The sequence below is a fragment of the Vicia villosa genome, unplaced genomic scaffold (assembly GCF_029867415.1).
Source record: "Vicia villosa cultivar HV-30 ecotype Madison, WI unplaced genomic scaffold, Vvil1.0 ctg.000212F_1_1, whole genome shotgun sequence".
NCBI lineage: Eukaryota > Viridiplantae > Streptophyta > Magnoliopsida > Fabales > Fabaceae > Vicia > Vicia villosa.
The window spans coordinates 1,157,545-1,176,910 of record NW_026705078.1 but is presented as its reverse complement, the minus strand read 5'-3'; the positions used below and the strand labels follow the sequence as shown (position 1 = coordinate 1,176,910).

General features: G+C 34.2%; 1 pseudogene; it reads left to right on the top strand.

The window, feature by feature from the left end:
• The first annotated feature begins 231 nt into the window (after positions 1-231).
• Positions 232-4,585, top strand: LOC131625408 (uncharacterized; annotated as a pseudogene).
• Positions 4,586-19,366: the final 14,781 nt, after the last annotated feature.

The following is a 19,366-nucleotide window of genomic DNA, read 5'->3' as shown; positions in this document are numbered from 1 at the left end:
GGACTGGACTAACCCTTTTGGTGAACCAGTATAAACCTTTGTGTGTTCTTTATTACTAGTCTTATATTTCCTTATATCTTTCTCTCACACTTAAACTAAAATTTTAAGAGGTCACTATTCAAACCCCCCCTTTCTAGTGACATTTATTTACAACAATTGGTATCAGATCCCGGGCTCTGAAAAATCTACACTTAACCGTGTTAGAGTAAAACGATCACAACAACCCAAAGAATGGCTGACCAAACAAAATTCATTGCTGAAGGAGGATCTTCCCACAGACCTCCACTCTTTAATGGAATTGACTACTACTACTGGAAAGGTAAAATGAGACTCTTTCTCTTATCTCAAGATATAAATATGTGGTCCATCATTGAAACAGGAAACTTCACTCCAGTGACTGCTCCAACTGACGTTGCTCCTGCTGCCCCTAAACCTCAAGCGTCATGGACCCCTGAAGAGAAAAACCAGGTACTCTTAAACTCAAAAGCTCAATTTATTTTATCATGTGCTCTTAGCAGAGAAGAACATGATAGAATTGAAGAATGTAACACTGCCAAAGAGATCTGAGACAAACTCAAAATTTACCATGAAGGAACAAGTCATGTTAAAGAAGAAAGAATAGATATGGGAGTAAGAAAATTTGAAACATTTGAAATGAAAGAAGATGAAACCATAGACAAAATGTTCTCCAGTTTTACAATTATTATTAATGAATTAAGATCTCTCGGAAAAACTTACTCTCCTCATGAGAGAATAAGAAAATTACTTAGATGTCTTCCTAAAGTATGGAGACCAATGGTCACTGTTATAACTCAAGCTAAAGATCTGACAAATCTACCAGTTGAGGAACTTGTTGGTTCTCTTCGTGCTCATGAATGTATCATTCTAGAAGATAAACCACAAAAGAAAGGAAAATCAATTGCTCTCAAGGCTGTTCAAAACTCAAAAGAAACTCAACCAAAAATTGAGGAGTCAAATGAATCACTTTCTGAAGATGAGGATGATTTAGCACTCATATCTAAACGCATTCAGCAAATGGTATTTCGAAGAGGACAAAACAAACGACCATTTCGAAGGGATACTCAAAAGGCTGAGATAGATAAAAGCAAAATCACATGTTTTGGATGTAACAAAGTTGGACACTTCAAAACTGAATGTCCTCAACAAAAAAGGTTCGTCAAAGGAACTCCATTCAAGAAGAAGTCAATGATGGCTTCATGGGATGACTCTGAAAATTCAAACTCAGACACTGACGAAGAAGAAGCAAATCTATGCCTTATGACTACCTCTGAAACTGAAGTAAGTCCTCTTATATCCTGTAGTACTTGTCATGAAATGAATTTTATGTTTGACAATCTGCTAGAGGATTCAAACCTTTTGACTCAAAAATGTCTTTTCCAAAAAGAACAAATTTCAAACTTAATCAAAGAAAAGGAAGATTTAAAAAAAACCATTGATAAACAATCTATCACAATAACTAATTTATACAATGCCCACTCCTCTCTCTCCTCTAAACAAAAAGTACTACTTGAAAAAACAAATCTTCCAAAAATAAAAACTTTAGAAAACAAGATAGAAAATCTAACTCAGGATATCACAAAATTTGTTAAGTCTACTGAAACTTTTCAAAACATAATGGGATCACAATCAGGTATTTTTGATAAAGCAGGAATAGGGTTCAAATCCTCAAAAAACAAAAAATTGTATGAAACGTTTTTTACACGTCATATAAAAAAGTCAGACTCAGGAAACACCACTCTAATACAAATAAAAAAATGTTGCTACTGTAAAAAAAAAAATCACGAGGAGTCAAAATGTTATTTTAAAAAACCATTTAAACAAAACCATGTTAAAAAACAAAACCATATAATTCCTACATGGAAAGAGAAATCTCTATCCAAACCCATAAAAGTTGTACCAGCTTCCAAACCCATACATGTTGTTCTTTCTAAAGAAAATTCTAACCCTAAAGGACCCACTCAAATCTGGGTACCTAAGAAAATGCTAACATCTTCTACAGGAATGCCTTCTCTCAATAAAGAAAAAGGTTTGGTACCTAGACAGCGGTTGCTCTCGTCATATGACTGGAGATAAGGACTGCTTCATATCTCTAGAAAGTAAGGATGGAGGATCAGTCACATTTGGCAACAATGAAAAAGCCAAAATAAAAGGTATTGGAACCATTGGTAAGAATGGTTCTGCTTTAATTAAAGATGTTCAGTTTGTAGATGGATTAAAACATAATTTGTTAAGTATAAGTTAGCTATGTGATAATGGTTATGAAGTTATATTTAAACAAAATACTTGCATTGTGAAACATCCTCTTACAAATGAAACTCTTTTTTGTGGAACCAGACACAAAAATCTATATACTCTTTTCTTAGATGAAATTTCATCTGAAACCTGCTTTGCATCTCATGAAAATGAAAAATGGATTTGGCACAAACGTTGTGGCCACACCAACATGAGAACTATCTCAAACTTGATAAAACTGGAACTAGTAAGAGGCATTCCTAAAATAAAATTTAATAAAGATGTTGTGTGTGAAGCCTGCATCAAAGGAAAACATGCAAAAAGTAGCTTCAAATCAAAAAATATTGTGTCTTCAAATAAACCTTTGGAACTCATTCACGTAGACTTGTTTGGCCCTGTCAAAACTTCAAGTCTTAGTGGAAAAAGATACGGGTTCGTAATTGTAGATGATTACTCCAGATTCACTTGGGTTCTATTTCTAAAACACAAAGATGACTCTTTTGAGGCTTTCAAAAATTTCTGCACAAAAGTCCAAAATGAAAAAAGTTCTAAAATCATATCTGTAAGAAGTGATCACGGAGGAGAATTTGAAAACTCTCTTTTTAAACAATTCTTTGAGGAAAATGGAATTACTCACAATTTTTCTTGTCCTAGGACACCTCAACAAAATGGTGTGGTAGAAAGAAAAAATAGAAGTCTTCAAGAAATGGCTAGAACTATGATAAATGAATCAAATGTAGAAAAATATTTTTGGGCTGAGGCAGTTAATACATCTTGTTACATTATAAAGAGAGTTACCATCAGAAAAATTTTGAACAAAACTCCCTATGAGTTATGGAAAAATAGAACTCCTAATATTTCATATTTTCGTGTGTTTGGATGTTATTGTTTCATCTTAAACAACAAAGATAATCTAGGAAAATTTGATTCTAAATCTGACAAAGGGATATTTATTGGATACTCTCAAACTTCAAAAGGATATAGAATTTACAATCTCAAAAATCAATGTGTGGAAGAAAGCATGCATGTTATATTTAATGAAACTAATGAACCTTCAAACATTGAAAGTCTTGATGATGAATTAGATGAACAGGAGGAAATCCTCAACAAAGAAATTCACGTAGACTCTATGGAAGAATCACTTCCAACTCCTCCAAAAGGTTGGAAACATGTACCATATCATCCTCATGATGTAATTATTGGTGAAACCTCTGATCAAGTACGTACAAGACAATTCTTCAAAGACAAAAACAATAACCTAGCAATGATATCTCAAATTGAACCCAAGCATTTAAACGATGCAATACAAGATGATTCATGGATTCAAGCCATGACTGGGGAGCTTTCACAATTTGAGAAGAATCAGGTATGGAATCTCGTTCCAAATCCTCTTGATAAAACTATTATTGGAACCAGATGGATATTCAGAAATAAGCTAGATGAAGATGGAAACATCATAAGAAATAAAGCTAGACTAGTTGCTCAAGTGTATAATCAACAAGAAGGAATTGACTATGATGAAACATATGCTCCAGTAGCTAGACTTGAGGCTATACGCATCCTTCTTGCTTATGCAGCACACAAAGGTATAAAACTCTTTCAAATGGATGTAAAAAGTGCATTCCTAAATGGTTTTTTAAACGAAGAAGTTTTTGTTAAACAACCTCCTGGATTTGAGGATTCAAAATTTCCAAATCATGTTTTTAAATTAACAAAAGCTCTCTATGTTCTAAAACAAGCCCCTAGAGCTTGGTACGAAAGACTTAGTCTATTCTTACTTAAAAATAACTTTTCTAGAGGAAAAATTGACACTACCCTGTTTAAAAAATCATATAAGAAAGATCTTTTAATTGTTCAAATTTATGTGGATGATATCATTTTTGGATCAACAAATGAAGAAATGTGTGATGATTTCTCAAACCTCATGAAAAGTGAATTTGAAATGAACATGATGGGAGAATTGAGATACTTTCTAGGACTTCAAATAAAACAATCAGAAGAAGGCATTTTTATCTTTCAAGAAAAATACATTAAAGATATTCTAAAAAAATATGGTATGAAAAATGCAAAAATAATGTCTACACCTATGCATCCTTCTTCTAGCCTAGATAAAGATGAACAAGGAATAAATACATCTGAAAAGGAATATCGTGGTATGATTGGATCTTTACTTTATTTAACTGCAAGTCGTCCTGACATTGTTTTCTCAGTTGGGCTTTGTGCTAGATTCCAAACAGATCCCAAGGAATCTCATCTTACTGCTGTAAAGCGCATTCTCAGATATCTTATAGGTACAACTAACATTGTTCTTTGGTACAAAAGAAGTTCATAATTTGACTTAAAAGCATATTGTGATGCTGACTATGCTGGAGACAAAGTAGAAAGAAAGAGTACTAGTGGTGCATGTCAAATCCTAGGAGATACTCTTACAACTTGGTCTTGTAAAAAACAAAGTACTATTGCACTCTCCACAATTGAAGCTGAATATGTGTCAGCAGCTAACTGTTGCTCACAAATCATTTGGATAAAAAATCAATTGGAAGACTACTCTCTAAACTACTCCAAGGTACCAATTTATTGTGATAATACTAGTGCTATAAATTTATCAAAGAACCCTATACAACATTCCAGGTCTAAGCACATTGAAATAAAATATCATTTCATCAGAGACCATGTTCAAAAGGAAGAAGTAGAATTAATTTTTGTACAAACTCAAAATCAACTAGTTGATATCTTTACCAAACCATTGATAGAAGAGAGATTCAATTTTTTAAAACAAAAGTTAAAAATCATTGCTTGTCCTATTGAATCCTCAAAATAAAAAAATTCTTCAAAAATCCTTTTAAAACCTCATTTAATAAAAAAAGAGGGGGGGGGGGGGGGGACAAAAGGAAAAGTACATTTTTGTCTGAAGCGACACATAGGCAAAAATGTTCCATTTTTTTTATTAAAATTTTTCTTATTAACATCACATTTATGTCTAATCATTTAAGAAAAAAGGTGAAAAAGGAATATCTTTGCATTTATTGAAAAAATCTTATTTCCATTTTTGATACCTTCCAAGCATGCTAGCTTCACCTACTTCACGATTTCCCATCCCTTTTTGCACAGGTTTCAAAAAATCAAATAGTAACCATGCATCATTACTTGTACTCTTCATCTTCCCCCACGCCTACACTCCACTCTTTATCACCCACCCAAATTTCTCATTCATCTCATCAAGCTTTTCGTATCCCAACAATTATCTTCTTCAATATTTCTGCAAACTCCAAAACCATGGCTTTTTCAGACATCAACCCTAAACCAGATATCAACCCTAAACAACAACCAACTATGTCTTCATCTGAAACCAACCAAGACATCCTAAACGAGAAACCAATCTCCTTCATCCTTCCAGAAAATCCCAAATCACCTGCAAAATCTGCTAAGACATCTGGAATCCGCAAGTCTTCTCGTCTTAAAAAAACCAAACCTGTGAAATCTACCATTGAAATTTCGGATGATTCTGATGAAGAAACTTGTCCAGAAGATGTTGAAGTCGAATCAACTCAGGATGTCATCTTCTCCTCCAAGCGTGCTATCGACCTCTTCAACTCTAAATGGAGGAACAAAAGTGTGATTTATGGAAAACCCATGGACTTTGAAAGCTTCACTGCCCGTGGCTACAACATTGAAGAGCTCATACTCGTTCAAGGTTGGAGAAAGATGTTAACCCTAGAAATCGAAACCTACCCAAAACTAGTTCGTTGCTTCTATGCAGCAATCCATCAAGACACCAACGATTTGACTCTCAAATCTACCATCAAAGGTATAACCATAACCCTAACTCCATCTCTAATTTGTGAAATTCTTAACATTCTTGATTCTGGCACTCATCTCTTTGCAAAAGAATGGGTTGGATTGTACAACACCACTATGGATAGTGTTTACCAGGAGCTACTTGTTGATACCACTAAACCCCTAGTGTCTTCAAATCTGAACCCTATCCCCCGTATTCTACACAAAATGTCAATTCACAACATCATCCCTCAAGCAGGAAGCCTAGAAAAACTGTCTAAGTATGACATTTTGGTGATTTTTCATCTCCTAAACCATCGTCCCCTTCACCTAGGTTACCTAATCCTAAACTTTATGAAACACACATGCAGAAAGGGTAGAACTGCTCCCTATGGAAGGTTTTTGTCACTAGTGTTTAGACACTTTAAAATCCCTACTGATGATGCCACATCTTTCATGGGTGCTGGATCCATTCATGGATGTAGGCTCTCCAAAATGAACCTCCCTGTACTTCAAATTCCTGTGCTTCAAAAACGAAAACGTTTGGTCAAAACTGCTGATGTCAAGAAAAAGGTCAATACCTTCACCACAAAAGACCAAGCTGAACCAGAAATTGGTCATTTCATGTCCAAACCTACTAATACTGAAGCCTCTAAAAATCCTTCTCCAAAAATTGAAAAAACTGAATCCCCCATCAAGGAACCCGTCTCCCCTTTCCATGAACCCACTGAACCAAATATCCCACAAGAGATCCATTCACCAATTCCATCTGTCACAACTCCTCCTGAGCAATCTCTACCATCTGAAGACATCCTGTTTTCCTCACCTCCTAAAAATGTGGCTGACCATACTTCTTCCCAAGCTTCTGAATCTCAAGCCTCCAAAATCCCACATGTTCTAGTTTTTGATCACTCTCCCGTACACTCACCTGAACTAAATCTCAACATTGCCTCCAATATTACTCCTCCTATGGACGATGCTCTGGATTCCTTACTCTTTCAGCATCAAATTCTCAATCAATCTCAATGCTTATCTCTCTTTAGCAGCTTTGATCCCAATGCTGAAACCCTGTATTCCCTCATTCCACCTGTCCTTCAAAGCACCTACTCAACCATTCCTACTGTTGTCCCCAACAATGAGTTTGTCTTCACTTAAAATCCGTTTGCTCCCACTTCATCACCTATACTCAGCAGTCCCCCCGTAGAAAATACCTTCAATGAATTCCTAAGTCAAGCTCCCATCTATGACTCGTATGGTTCTCCACAAGAAACAAATCAAGAAACCTTTGGCTCTCTAAATCTGTCGTGGTTCAATACCACCTCTGTTGATCCTGCTCCAAACTCTTTTAAAGCTTTCAAAGAGGATCACTTGGATAACTCAAGCTCATCCCAGGATGACTTGTCTGCTCTTCAAAAAGCAGTGGTTAGTCTTGGCAGACAAAATCAGGCCTTCTTTGAATGGCACTCCTGTAACACCCCATTTCTACCCGGCAAATATATATAAATCAGAGTTTTTCAAAATTTCTCAATAAACAAATGAGGCGTCACATAATCAAAACAAAACAAATCACCTCGTCGCATAAAGCGGATACATAGCACCTTTGAAATAGAATAACTTATTTTATTAAAACACAGCGGAATCACTTAAGAATGTATTCAATAAAATATGTCCGTTAATCACTTATGCGAGTCCAACATAAAGTCTACCGCAACTTTATCACCTTAACACTTGTCAAACGCAAGCATCAGACGCAAAGGTTAAACACACCGACAAGTTCCCAGTCCTCAATCGTGCTGAACATCGCCACTCTTTAACTTCTGTCTCCCCAAAATTATCCTTAACTTCACATCGTCTTCGACTGTGGTTAATATCCAAAACTCTCAACAACACTTGCATTTGTCGCTTATCGACAGCATACCAGACCCTCTCTTACAACAGAAACATCATCGAGAAGCAAAACTTCTCCCCCACGTGGAGTCAAACCAATTCCTGCCACAAAACAAACAAGTGCCGACAGTGTTTCACACACGTGTCGTGTACTAAAGACTAAAACACTGCCAGCATTCAACTGTCGCACAACTCAACAGACTCGACAACTTGGCCGGACGGACCAACCAGGCTCTGATACCACTAATGTAACACCCCATTTCTACCCGGCAAATATATATAAATCAGAGTTTTTCAAAATTTCTCAATAAACAAATGAGGCGTCACATAATCAAAACAAAACAAATCACCTCGTCGCATAAAGCGGATACATAGCACCTTTGAAATAGAATAACTTATTTTATTAAAACACAGCGAAATCACTTAAGAATGTATTCAATAAAATATCTTCAGTTAACTTAACATTTTGTCCAACCAAAATGAAACAATTAAATAGCAACATCAATAATAGTATAAATCGTTCCCCCCAGAGTGCTACGTATCAGAGCGACAACCGACTCGAGTAACGGCAACTAAATCTTCATACTTGAATACCTGCTCGTTGCCAATATAAAGGCAACGGCGAAACAAGAGAAAAGGGTGAGATATCAAATCATATAAGTGGGCGTATGATAAATTGCATGCTAGGATTCAGACATATAAAATCATCACATCACAAGTATCAATAGCTACTATACACATCATACTTCTACAGTTCATTAATCTCACATACTTTTCATCACACAACAAGTCATAATCATGTAAATAGTATCATCTAATAAATTTCACATATTCAATTAAGCACAAAATTCAATAGTATAATACTCAAAAGATTCAATACTATTATCCCAAATATATACACAATCCATCATTATCACATATTCACACGTTTAACCAATTATATATCAAAACATCACCAATTTCAATTATCACATCTCATGTACACATGACAATCACATAAATGCATATATTCAAACATCACTTAACCTCAATGTGACTCAATGCAAGACATGTGACTCTATGCATGTGGTACCCAATGTGGACCCAAAGTTCCACCGCTTCCGATTCATATAGAATCTAGCCACGCTTCAGATCCGGACAAGATCAAAGCCATCAAATGTAAACATATAGTTTACCGCTTTCCGAATTCACTCTAGAATTCAAGCCCCACTTTTGTTTCAAAGCAAACCACCTTTGTTTCAAGGCACACCATGACATGAATGCATGTACAATGTTGACAAACATATGCAATTAAGATCATCTCTACCATCTTAATATTTAGCATATCACAATAATTCAACTCGATGAATTATCCACCAATTGTACACAACATTCACAACACATACATATCATTCACATATAAAAGGTCAATTAATCAATTACGATTCACAAAATCCAATTAACACTAGGAACCATACTATCTCATGTTAATTCTCATTTTGCCAATTATATATGAACATACACATTTAAAATCAAGCAATTAATCATTAAAATTAATGCTATCCAACTACCCACAGAGAATCAATATCAAAACAACATCATTGACATAATAATATATATTTCTCAACATACATATTCAAGTCAAAACACAATTACGGATAAATTCTCAAAATATCGTAATTTACCGACAAACCAAATAGTTAATCTAATTCCAAATTATATTCTAATCAATTAAACACATTGAAATTAATTCAACTATTAATTTAATCAACCAATTAATAATCACACTATATTAATTTAATTCACTTCTATTTCTACTCCATTTCCAATTTCTAGCATTCTATTGTTCAAGACCATTTTTATTGAAAAGAATATCACGCTAGCTTTCTAACGCCTCGAACGGAGACTCAAACGGAGTTACGGTTCAAAAGATATGAACTGTTAAAGTTCCAATAAAAAAAACAAACACCGACGTTATATACTGACAACTCTAAACATGTCAGAATTACTCAAAAGAAATAAAAATATGACTTTTAATAATTCAAAACAACTCTGACAACTTATTGTCGACTCTAACAACTCTATTGACAACTCTAACAACTCTATTGACAATCCTATTAAATTATTATAATTTATTTATAAAGAATATTTAAACCAAACACAATTTCAGTCGACTCGTAAAATATCACAATTTCAACAAAATAACACCACCATGTTAATCTACTAATTAAATTTAGCTACCACGTAAATTTTCATCAAATTCCGGACAACTAACTATACCGCTTAATTCGGCTATTTCGATCAAACGAGACTGTTTTATATTTCATTTACATTTCATAATATAATATACTTCATTTACATTTCAAAATATAATATACTGATAGATAGATATGTATATACATGTTTCTCTAATATTGGAAAATGTCATGAACAGCAACACATATATTATATGAACATTAAATTAAAATATTATATGTTTCTCTATGTAGAATCACGTATATGAACATGAACAGCAACACACAAACAGCAGCACCGGAGTGACGACTGTGCAAGCATTACCGCCCTTCAATGGGCCTGTTAATACAGCAACTCAAATAACAACATACGGCAACCACATAAATTCCAGTTTTTCGGAGCAATTTAACACAACAACCACAAAACCTAAATCCCTAATTTCCAGCAATAATTAACACAAGTTAATGCAATAATTTACACACCCAATTCCCCCACATACAAGATTTCATAAGCCCCATTATAGGAAGAGAACCCCACCCTTACCTTATTCAATTTGAGGCAACTTGTTGGGTATCCAATTTGGCACCATAGATGGAAATCTTCAAGCTTTGTTCATCTTCTCCAAAACTTGCCTCTTTCTCTTCTATTCTTGTTTTCTCCAAAAATGACAACTACTCTTTCTCATCTCTAAAACCCTAATATAAAACCAATTGGGCTTAGTGTTTAAATCCTCTCTTTATTTAATATCCTCCAAAATCAATTTAGACCCAATAAGAGATATAACTCAAATAATCAATTACATCACTTATAATAATTCCTTCAATATAATAATTCCGACTTATAAATAATATTATTCTTAATATTATTTTCCGACTATCCGACTTCAATTTATATAATTCCAAATATGCTCTTAAATAACACCGACAATCCAAATTCAACTAAATCAAATATTTAAATCCTTCAATAATTTAATTAATCAATTTAATTAAATTCGGGGTGTTACAACTCTCCCCCACTTAGAATATTTTCGTCCTCGAAAATTGGCTCAACACCATCCAAACACAAACTTCGTATCCAAATATCAATCTCTAAATCGCGTTTGGTAACACTTCGGTCACTACCTCTTCGTCACAACAATGATTCTCATGAACATAAACACATTACAGTTCTTACCAGTTTTGCAATAATCAACGACTCAATGCAGTATTTTGGCGCATCACACTTATTCCAACAGTTCATCAACCCAAATATCACGATAACTCATCTTTACCGACTTCTGGCATATAGTTTCTTACTCCCTCAAGCCTTACAACAACAGTGTCACCTAAGGCTTCCGCTGCTCAACTCTGATAATTCTCTTTTAAGTCACCATTCTCGATAAAATTCCGTCCACTTATATGGTTCACAAATTCTCGATCCAATACAAACTTTCTTCAATACTCATCTCCACATCGTTGTTTACTTGATAATTCCAATCTTTCACTTTGTGGCACTTGCTTGCATAAAACGTACCACACCGATTGTTAATCTCATCTAATTCTAACTCAACCATCCCTCTTATCGAGCTACACAAACCAATGAACGACCATCTTCACGATAAAATATAAATACTCTTTCCACACTATTAAGACAACAAGACAAATCTATAACATCCAACACGAGTTTCGTCTACTATTAACAATAGATTGAGGGTGATCAGTTCCCCAATTTGTCAATTTAGTATTCGACAACCATTGTGGAGTATAAATCGTTGTTACATCATAACAGCGCCCTTTCCGAATTTCCTCTTAAATCCAATAACATGAGTAGCATCACACAGTTTGTTTCGTCTCAACCGAAGTCCTCCTCCCGATAAACTGGCGATAGAAAATTCCATACACTCCTTCTTTTATACACGCCGCCACTTTTGGCATCCCAAATACGACTTCTATCATCCCTAAGTCTGACTTTTTCTTCGCTACTACTTCACTCTTCCTTAAAAGTCATCAGTACTCAAATCATCTTTAATACCGAACATCTTTTTATCTCATCTTAATCATCAACAACAAGTTTTGCTTAACTTCGCTTCAGACATTAGCGGTAATAACCGTTCTTATTCAACACGCTTACACATCGACTATGTCCGTTAATCACTTATGCGAGTCCAACATAAAGTCTACCGCAACTTTATCACCTTAACACTTGTCAAACGCAAGCATCAGACGCAAAGGTTAAACACACCGACAAGTTCCCAGTCCTCAATCGTGCTGAACATCGCCACTCTTTAACTTCTGTCTCCCCAAAATTATCCTTAACTTCACATCGTCTTCGACTGTGGTTAATATCCAAAACTCTCAACAACACTTGCATTTGTCGCTTATCGACAGCATACCAGACCCTCTCTTACAACAGAAACATCATCGAGAAGCAAAACTTCTCCCCCACTTGGAATCAAACCAATTCCTGCAACAAAACAAACAAGTGCCGACAGTGTTTCACACACGTGTCGTGTACTAAAGACTAAAACACTGCCAGCATTCAACTGTCGCACAACTCAACAGACTCGACAACTTGGCCGGACGGACCAACCAGGCTCTGATACCACTAATGTAACACCCCATTTCTACCCGACAAATATATATAAATCAGAGTTTTTCAAAATTTCTCAATAAACAAATGAGGCGTCACATAATCAAAACAAAACAAATCACCTCGTCGCATAAAGCGGATACATAGCACCTTTGAAATAGAATAACTTATTTTATTAAAACACAGCGGAATCACTTAAGAATGTATTCAATAAAATATCTTCAGTTAACTTAACATTTTGTCCAACCAAAATGAAACAATTAAATAGCAACATCAATAATAGTATAAATCGTTCCCCCCAGAGTGCTACGTATCAGAGCGACAACCGACTCGAGTAACGGCAACTAAATCTTCATACTTGAATACCTGCACGTTGCCAATATAAAGGCAACGGCGAAACAAGAGAAAAGGGTGAGATATCAAATCATATAAGTGGGCGTATGATAAATTGCATGCTAGGATTCAGACATATAAAATCATCACATCACAAGTATCAATAGCTACTATACACATCATACTTCTACAGTTCATTAATCTCACATACTTTTCATCACACAACAAGTCATAATCATGTAAATAGTGTCATCTAATAAATTTCACATATTCAATTAAGCACAAAATTCAATAGTATAATACTCAAAAGATTCAATACTATTATCCCAAATATATACACAATCCATCATTATCACATATTCACACGTTTAACCAATTATATATCAAAACATCACCAATTTCAATTATCACATCTCATGTACACATGACAATCACATAAATGCATATATTCAAACATCACTTAACCTCAATGTGACTCAATGCAAGACATGTGACTCTATGCATGTGGTACCCAATGTGGACCCAAAGTTCCACCGCTTCCGATTCATATAGAATCTAGCCACGCTTCAGATCCGGACAAGATCAAAGCCATCAAATGTAAACATATAGTTTACCGCTTTCCGAATTCACTCTAGAATTCAAGCCCCGCTTTTGTTTCAAAGCAAACCACCTTTGTTTCAAGGCACACCATGACATGAATGCATGTACAATATTGACAAACATATGCAATTAAGATCATCTCTACCATCTTAATATTTAGCATATCACAATAATTCAACTCGATGAATTATCCACCAATTGTACACAACATTCACAACACATACATATCATTCACATATAAAAGGTCAATTAATCAATTACGATTCACAAAATCCAATTAACACTAGTAACCATACTATCTCATGTTAATTCTCATTTTGCCAATTATATATGAACATACACATTTAAAATCAAGCAATTAATCATTAAAATTAATGCTATCCAACTACCCACAGAGAATCAATATCAAAACAACATCATTGACATAATAATATATATTTCTCAACATACATATTCAAGTCAAAACACAATTACGGATAAATTCTCAAAATATCGTAATTTACCGACAAACCAAATAGTTAATCTAATTCCAAATTATATTCTAATCAATTAAACACATTGAAATTAATTCAACTATTAATTTAATCAACCAATTAATAATCACACTATATTAATTTAATTCACTTCTATTTCTACTCCATTTCCAATTTCTAGCATTCTATTGTTCAAGACCATTTTTATTGAAAAGAATATCACGCTAGCTTTCTAACGCCTCGAACGGAGACTCAAACGGAGTTACGGTTCAAAAGATATGAACTGTTAAAGTTCCAATAAAAAAAACAAACACCGACGTTATATACTGACAACTCTAAACATGTCAAAATTACTCAAAACAAATAAAAATATGACTTTTAATAATTCAAAACAACTCTGACAACTTATTGTCGACTCTAACAACTCTATTGACAACTCTAACAACTCTATTGACAATCCTATTAAATTATTATAATTTATTTATAAAGAATATTTAAACCAAACACAATTTCAGTCGATTCGTAAAATATCACAATTTCAACAAAATAACACCACCATGTTAATCTACTAATTAAATTTAGCTACCACGTAAATTTTCATCAAATTCCGGACAACTAACTATACCGCTTAATTCGGCTATTTCGATCAAACGAGACTGTTTTATATTTCATTTACATTTCATAATATAATATACTTCATTTACATTTCAAAATATAATATACTGATAGATAGATATGTATATACATGTTTCTCTAATATTGGAAAATGTCATGAACAGCAACACATATATTATATGAACATTAAATTAAAATATTATATGTTTCTCTATGTAGAATCACGTATATGAACATGAACAGCAACACACAAACAGCAGCACCGGAGTGACGACTGTGCAAGCATTACCGCCCTTCAATGGGCCTGTTAATACAGCAACTCAAATAACAACATACGGCAACCACATAAATTCCAGTTTTTCGGAGCAATTTAACACAACAACCACAAAACCTAAATCCCTAATTTCCAGCAATAATTAACACAAGTTAATGCAATAATTTACACACCCAATTCCCCCACATACAAGATTTCATAAGCCCCATTATAGGAAGAGAACCCCACCCTTACCTTATTCAATTTGAGGCAACTTGTTGGGTCTCCAATTTGGCACCATAGATGGAAATCTTCAAGCTTTGTTCATCTTCTCCAAAACTTGCCTCTTTCTCTTCTATTCTTGTTTTCTCCAAAAATGACAACTACTCTTTCTCATCTCTAAAACCCTAATATAAAACCAATTGGGCTTAGTGTTTAAATCCTCTCTTTATTTAATATCCTCCAAAATCAATTTAGGCCCAATAAGAGATATAGTTCAAATAATCAATTATATCACTTATAATAATTCCTTCAATATAATAATTCCGACTTATAAATAATATTATTCTTAATATTATTTTCCGACTATCCGACTTCAATTTATATAATTCCAAATATGCTCTTAAATAACACCGACAATCCAAATTCAACTAAATCAAATATTTAAATCCTTCAATAATTTAATTAATCAATTTAATTAAATTCGGGGTGTTACAACTCTCCCCCACTTAGAATATTTTCGTCCTCGAAAATTGGCTCAACACCATCCAAACACAAACTTCGTATCCAAATATCAATCTCTAAATCGCGTTTGGTAACACTTCGGTCACTACCTCTTCGTCACAACAATGATTCTCATGAACATAAACACATTACAGTTCTTACCAGTTTTGCAATAATCAACGACTCAATGCAGTATTTTGGCGCATCACACTTATTCCAACAGTTCATCAACCCAAATATCAAGATAACTCATCTTTACCGACTTCTGGCATATAGTTTCTTACTCCCTCAAGCCTTACAACAACAGTGTCACCTAAGGCTTCCGCTGCTTAACTCTGATAATTCTCTTTTAAGTCACCATTCTCGATAAAATTCCGTCCACTTATATGGTTCACAAATTCTCGATCCAATACAAACTTTCTTCAATACTCATCTCCACATCGTTGTTTACTTGATAATTCCAATCTTTCACTTTGTGGCACTTGCTTGCATAAAACGTACCACACCGATTGTTAATCTCATCTAATTCTAACTCAACCATCCCTCTTATCGAGCTACACAAACCAATGAACGACCATCTTCACGATAAAATATAAATACTCTTTCCACACTATTAAGACAACAAGACAAATCTATAACATCCAACACGAGTTTCGTCTACTATTAACAATAGATTGAGGGTGATCAGTTCCCCAATTTGTCAATTTAGTATTCGACAACCATTGTGGAGTATAAATCGTTGTTACATGATAACAGCGCCCTTTCCGAATTTCCTCTTAAATCCAATAACATGAGTAGCATCACACAGTTTGTTTCGTCTCAACCGAAGTCCTCCTCCCGATAAACTGGCGATAGAAAATTCCATACACTCCTTCTTTTATACACGCCGCCACTTTTGGCATCCCAAATACGACTTCTATCATCCCTAAGTCTGACTTTTTCTTCGCTACTACTTCACTCTTCCTTAAAAGTCATCATTACTCAAATCATCTTTAATACCGAACATCTTTTTATCTCATCTTAATCATCAACAACAAGTTTTGCTTAACTTCGCTTCAGACATTAGCGGTAATAACCGTTCTTATTCAACACGCTTACACATCGACTATGTCCGTTAATCACTTATGCGAGTCCAACATAAAGTCTACCGCAACTTTATCACCTTAACACTTGTCAAACGCAAGCATCAGACGCAAAGGTTAAACACACCGACAAGTTCCCAGTCCTCAATCGTGCTGAACATCGCCACTCTTTAACTTCTGTCTCCCCAAAATTATCCTTAACTTCACATCGTCTTCGACTGTGGTTAATATCCAAAACTCTCAACAACACTTGCATTTGTCGCTTATCGACAGCATACCAGACCCTCTCTTACAACAGAAACATCATCGAGAAGCAACACTTCTCCCCCACTTGGAATCAAACCAATTCCTGCAACAAAACAAACAAGTGCCGACAGTGTTTCACACACGTGTCGTGTACTAAAGACTAAAACACTGCCAGCATTCAACTGTCGCACAACTCAACAGACTCGACAACTTGGCCGGACAGACCAACCAGGCTCTGATACCACTAATGTAACACCCCATTTCTACCCGACAAATATATATAAATCAGAGTTTTTCAAAATTTCTCAATAAACAAATGAGGCGTCACATAATCAAAACAAAACAAATCACCTCGTCGCATAAAGCGGATACATAGCACCTTTGAAATAGAATAACTTATTTTATTAAAACACAGCGGAATCACTTAAGAATGTATTCAATAAAATATCTTCAGTTAACTTAACATTTTGTCCAACCAAAATGAAACAATTAAATAGCAACATCAATAATAGTATAAATCGTTCCCCCCAGAGTGCTACGTATCAGAGCGACAACCGACTCGAGTAACGGCAACTAAATCTTCATACTTGAATACCTGCACGTTGCCAATATAAAGGCAACGGCGAAACAAGAGAAAAGGGTGAGATATCAAATCATATAAGTGGGCGTATGATAAATTGCATGCTAGGATTCAGACATATAAAATCATCACATCACAAGTATCAATAGCTACTATACACATCATACTTCTACAGTTCATTAATCTCACATACTTTTCATCACACAACAAGTCATAATCATGTAAATAGTATCATCTAATAAATTTCACATATTCAATTAAGCACAAAATTCAATAGTATAATACTCAAAAGATTCAATACTATTATCCCAAATATAACACAATCCATCATTATCACATATTCACACGTTTAACCAATTATATATCAAAACATCACCAATTTCAATTATCACATCTCATGTACACATGACAATCACATAAATGCATATATTCAAACATCACTTAACCTCAATGTGACTCAATGCAAGACATGTGACTCTATGCATGTGGTACCCAATGTGGACCCAAAGTTCCACCGCTTCCGATTCATATAGAATCTAGCCACGCTTCAGATCCGGACAAGATCAAAGCCATCAAATGTAAACATATAGTTTACCGCTTTCCGAATTCACTCTAGAATTCAAGCCCCGCTTTTGTTTCAAAGCAAACCACCTTTGTTTCAAGGCACACCATGACATGAATGCATGTACAATGTTGACAAACATATGCAATTAAGATCATCTCTACCATCTTAATATTTAGCATATCACAATAATTCAACTCGATGAATTATCCACCAATTGTACACAACATTCACAACACATACATATCATTCACATATAAAAGGTCAATTAATCAATTACGATTCACAAAATCCAATTAACACTAGTAACCATACTATCTCATGTTAATTCTCATTTTGCCAATTATATATGAACATACACATTTAAAATCAAGCAATTAATCATTAAAATTAATGCTATCCAACTACCCACAGAGAATCAATATCAAAACAACATCATTGACATAATAATATATATTTCTCAACATACATATTCAAGTCAAAACACAATTACGGATAAATTCTCAAAATATCGTAATTTACCGACAAACCAAATAGTTAATCTAATTCCAAATTATATTCTAATCAATTAAACACATTGAAATTAATTCAACTATTAATTTAATCAACCAATTAATAATCACACTATATTAATTTAATTCACTTCTATTTCTACTCCATTTCCAATTTCTAGCATTCTATTGTTCAAGACCATTTTTATTGAAAAGAATATCACGCTAGTTTTCTAACGCCTCGAACGGAGACTCAAACGGAGTTACGGTTCAAAAGATATGAACTGTTAAAGTTCCAATAAAAAAAACAAACACCGACGTTATATACTGACAACTCTAAACATGTCAGAATTACTCAAAACAAATAAAAATATGACTTTTAATAATTCAAAACAACTCTGACAACTTGTTGTCGACTCTAACAACTCTATTGACAACTCTAACAACTCTATTGACAACTCTAACAACTCTATTGACAATCCTATAAATTATTATAATTTATTTATAAAGAATATTTAAACCAAACACATTTTCAGTCGATTCGTAAAATATCACAATTTCAACAAAATAACACCACCATGTTAATCTACTAATTAAATTTAGCTACCACGTAAATTTTCATCAAATTCCGGACAACTAACTATACCGCTTAATTCGGCTATTTCGATCAAACGAGACTGTTTTATATTTCATTTACATTTCATAATAT